This window comes from Cyclopterus lumpus, chromosome 17 (genome assembly GCF_009769545.1).
Source record: "Cyclopterus lumpus isolate fCycLum1 chromosome 17, fCycLum1.pri, whole genome shotgun sequence".
In the NCBI taxonomy this organism is placed as follows: Eukaryota; Metazoa; Chordata; class Actinopteri; order Perciformes; family Cyclopteridae; genus Cyclopterus; species Cyclopterus lumpus.
The window spans coordinates 14,220,306-14,225,695 of NC_046982.1; positions in this window are offsets into that span (position 1 = coordinate 14,220,306).

The following is a 5,390-nucleotide window of genomic DNA, read 5'->3' on the forward strand; positions in this document are numbered from 1 at the left end:
TTCGGAAAACTTCCATACATTTGGAAAAGAGAGAATATTGCAAACACATTGTAACATTTCAACTGAACATGTTTCTATAGTGGGCTGCACGGTGGTGTAGTGGCTAGCACTGTCGCCTCACAGCAAGAGGGCCGCGGGTTCAATTCCCGGTCGGAGCGGTCCTTCTGTGTGGAGTTTCCATGTTCTCCCCGTGGCAGCGTGGGTTCTCTCCGGGCTCTCCGGCTTCCTCCCACAGTCCAAAGACATGCTGCAGGTTAATTGATCTCTAAATTGCCCATAGGTGTGAATGTGAATGTGAATGTGAGAGTGAATGGTTGTATGTGCCCTCAATGGACTGGCGGCCTGTCCAGGGTGTCCCCTGCCTTCGCCCTATGTCAGCTGGGATAGGCTCCAGCGCCCCGCGACCCTAATGAGGATAAGCGGAGAATGGATGAATGGATGAATGGATGAATGGATGAATGGATGAATGGATGAATGGATGAATGGATGAATGGATGGATGGATGGATGTTTCTATAGTCATCTGAACAGAACATTGTGAAGCATTATAACTCCTCTCCAACCTTCCTCAACCTCAATCTGCCGGAGGATTATGTCCCAAAATCCTTCGCCATTGTTTCTGATGTGGTATCAGAGAGAGAGAGAGAGAGAGAGAGAGACTTACAGCCTCAGATGTTGTGGGACCCAGAGGTTTCCCGCCTTTAAATTCCAAAGCCCCGCTGTGTGTGTGTGTGTGACGGAGACTGGGCATGTCCAAAGCAAATTACACAAACAAAAGAGGAATCAAGGAGGCACCAAATGAAAGGCGTCTTTTTGTTTCTGCTTTTCAAAAGACAGACAGATGGTCTAACTGAACTTGAAGCCCACTGGACATTTTGTTATTTTAAAATGGTACTGTACGTTGAATAGGGGGGGCTTGTAGGTTAAACTGCAAAGTTCAATCACAGGTCAAACGATTAGCAAAGAAAAAGTAAGCTTGTATACGAATAACAAGCCCTCAGTTCAGGGTTCAAAAGGCCGTCGCACTCGTCGGCACAATGTCAAAGTCTGTTTATTCACACAATAGTGTGTTTCTTGTGGAGTTCAAATCCAACAAGAGAGTTCAGCCTCCAACTTGACACCCAGCCTCTGCCTCACTGTTTCCCCTGCTGGTAGCCACGGCAGTCACAAGAATAGAACCGAAAGAGCAGAAGTGAAGGGCCTCCAGGCAAAGCTCTCGCTCAATATGAAGTCTCCTCCGGGCTCCTGGGCGAGCGTGGGGCTTTTTGTATCGTTGGCATGACGACCCCTCAGCTAATGGCCCAGCCAGGCTCATTGTGTCGCTCATTATCTGTTTGAGGCTTTCGCACACAGCTGCAGGCACGTGCACTCCGGGGTCCAACTTGTGACAGCACGCTGAACGAGAGAAGCGTTCATTCTGTCAGCAGCACACACGGAGAACGAGGGCAGCGCAGTCAAATTGATTTAATTGTGTCTTTATTAATGTCATCAGATTGTACATGCTGTTATTTAACTGTCTGGACCACAGGTTTCTTTTCTAATACATTTGAACAGTGAAAGGTTTCATTCACTATTCAGAGAGGATTAATGTGCTCTTGATTTTTTTGTTCATTTTCAAGTACGGTTTTACTTTTTAAAGGGTTTGAAAATTGTTAATAGTAACACTTCTGCCGAAACACTCTCATGCCTGCTTAGGTCCAAAGTGTTTTTAAATAGGAAGGTTTTAGCAAAGATGCATGGGTTCGTGAAGTAGTGAGCATACGACTCGATAAATGAGACTTTGATTATACTGTACTAAACCAAGAGATTGGAAACAGATGTTTTGATATAGTTTTGCTGTTATCAATTCATCAAGATCCTTCGTTCACCTTGACATACGAGAAAAACAGTTTTCTTCAAGAATTCAAGGGGACATGGAGTAATTCGAGTAATTGATTGGTGAAGTATTACTTAAAAGGATTGCAAATATTTGCATCATCTCCCATTCACTTCAATTAAATGGGTGACAGTATCAATCTTAATCTGTTTCACCACCTGGGCGTGGTTACCAAATGGCTAATAAACATCTCTTTTCTCCTTTTCCTGCTATGAATGTCATCTTCTTTGTGGTTCGTATGGAAATGGTGATTTAAAAACTCTGCTGTAAAAGACAGACTTTTGGTATTTTGCTCTGAAGTCACACTTCCCGTGTTGACCTCAGACCAGATATGTTGGTGTCAGGAACGCAGAGCCCTAATATGATTTGATAGGACACACTCAGTATAATAAATGGGGTGAATTTTTACATCGAAAATGAGCTTTCTGCTGCTCTTGAACAAACACAATATAAAAGAAATACATCTGTCTCCCTCTGCAGTGACCGCAGATTGTTTTGACAGCCACTGGACTTTAACGCTGCACATCGATCCCCAGAGTTCAGATTCAACTGTCAGATGAGCCCTCAGACGGCAGCTGCAAACTCCACTGAACAAGGCAAAAGGGAGAAAGAGAGGCTCATCTCATCTGTTTAGTCAAACACACACAGATTTGGGAACACGAGAGGAAACTGCTCGAAACAATCTGACGGAGACGCCCAGACGGCCGCCGCTGCCTTCGTCATCGTCAAAACATGGCCCTTTTTCACAAAATCTTATTCAATCACAGTCAAATGTTCAAAAGCAGTTTTTCCAGAAGTCAGACACTCAGTTTAACTCAGTATACTTTGAAAAACACCCAATTTATAGTTGTCATCTCAATTCTGAGGTGAAAAAAAAAAATAAAAAATTCATATTGATTATTCTGTTAGTTTTTTCCCACCAATGAAATTAGATTTTGTTTGCGTCCAGAAACGTATTCATGGATCAGAAGTTTGTGGATTTCAAGCTGTTGTTCTCCGCATGACCCAAAGCAGTGAAGACAATGCACTGACCTCCCAGAACGTTTTTACAGGTCTGAAACTGTTTCATAAGACGGTGTGACTTTGTGTCAAAGACACAATAATCATCTCTTCTCAGCAGATCAATGAATGTCCTGACAAACATCCAGTAGCCTCTCTGATGCATCATTTATTTGTCTTATCAGTTAATTGGATCAAGTGACTTTGTCAAGTAGTCAACTGTGAGGTGATCAGACATCAGACAATAAATCACAAACCTAAGCCTATTTTTATTCCACTCTGGAACAATTGAACAATATATTAGTTCAACAAATATGGTTGTGGGATTCTATTTGTATTTACTCTTTAATCAAGCACTGCTTATTGTTGTTAAGATTTAAACAGCAGACCACAAACCGAGGAGTGACGTCACGTTGATACTTCTTATATACAGTCTATGGCTAAGTGCCAGGACTAATTCATACACTTTGGTCTTTCCATAGTATTTATCGATTTCGTTATGGAATAATTACGACCTTATTCTTAATTCTTAGAAAAAAGAAAACCAACAAAAAACAAAAATCCAAGGATAAGGACACTTTCAGGTCCTCCGGCAGACTGTTTCAACAACTGAGAGGCTAAAAGCTAAAAGATTCCTCATCAGAGGTTTTAGTTCATAAACAGCAGCAGAGGTTGAGGTGCCACCGACAGAAACTATGTCTGAAAATGTCACACAGTAAATTTAAAGCGATTTAAAACTTGTCCTGCTCCGTCTTTGCTCGGGGACATCTGCAGTGTTCTAGCGTGACCTCTATTATACAGAGGTCACACCCTTCTCGCTGCAGCCGACATCAGTCCAGTGTTTAGAGAGCAATGTGCTCTGTGTGTGTGGAGGGACTTCAGGGCTAAATTATTCAGCAGTGGCGGGTTTCTCTCAGAGCGGATGGAAGTAAAAGCAGAGCATCTTCGTCTTCTTCCCTCCACTGACCTGCTCGGTGCCATCAGCAGCTCCCAGAGTGCAGCTGGGCAACATTAATTATTCATCGTTAGAACTCAATGAAAGGTATATGGAGGGGGCTTCAGCTCTCTGCCTCTTTATCACTCCCTCTTTCCTGCTCTCCAACATCAGCATTGTCTCCGAGGGAGACAATGCTGATTGTTAAGAAACTTTTAAGTTCTTAACCGTTTTTTTAAATTTATAGATTTAATTATTGTGCCGTATTTTCTTCTCAAGACGTGAAAAGCTAAAAATGTACAGAATAAAGCAATAATGATATATTCATCTCTATTAGCTGGCAGCTACATCAACCTCAAGAGGCTGCTGCACCCAAAACATAAACGTGTTTTACACTTTATTTATTTTTTATTAAAGGGTTAGTTTACCTAAATTGCTTTTATTTATTTATACTGGTAACAGCGCTGTTTGTTTTGCCATATAAACTCAACGATATCACATAAAATAGATAGAAATATAGATTGACACACACGTGTTTAAATAATCTAGTCTAGGTTTATTTTACTGGTCTTTATCTTGCGTGACAAGCTGAGCATGAGTAAGGTGACACATTTATAACCGTGATGCAACAGGATTTGACTTCTGGGACGACACAATCTTCTTATTCACATTACTGTGTGTGTGTGTGTGTGTGTGTGTGTGTGTCCCTCCTGACCAACTGTAATCCTGTGGTCTGTACTGTAATCCACACACACACACACACACACACACACACACACACACACACACACACACACACACACACACACATTGCAGGATCAGTATGTGCCAAGAACAGAAACTCAGGTCTAATGAAAGAGCGTATAATCTATCATGAGCTGTATCTAACCTTTATAATGGTGAGAAAAACAGATACAAACCATTGGCCGTACATAAAAGTGTATGTAGTCACCGTGACGTCAACCAATGGTTTGTGGTCTACAGTTTTGAAGCCTTAAGTTTGGCATTTTGACCGGCGCCATCTTGGTTATTTGGAACAAGAAGTGACCACATCTGGATGAGAGGGTGGAGCCAGAGAGGACTGAGGCCCAGAGAGGCCAGAGCTGTTAGCTAGCTGTCAGCTAGCGCTAGCTTGGTTAGCAAAGGTGCATCAATAATTTACATCAACTGTGATATTAATTGGTTAACAGAAGAAAGGCTTAAAACAAAATGTGCATAACATAAAAAAGTACAATTGAACTGGCCATGGTAGCGACCTGTCACTGAAAGCGGCCACGTTCTTATAGATGCCCTTCAAGCTGTGATAAATCATTTTAACAGCTGAGTTATCAACAAAATTCAACCATGTACAGTTGTAATGAACGGGGGATATTAGCAAGAGATAACGAACAAAAAATGTTGTACGAACCTGTGAACATGTTTCATTCTGATATACAGTTGGGCTTTTTAACATTACACACACACACACACAGACACACACACTCACACACTCAGAGAGGAGGATGTCTTGTAAATACACATTCATGTTTATTACCATTGAGTATTTACATAAGACTATAGATTGTTAGACTTTTTTGACAGA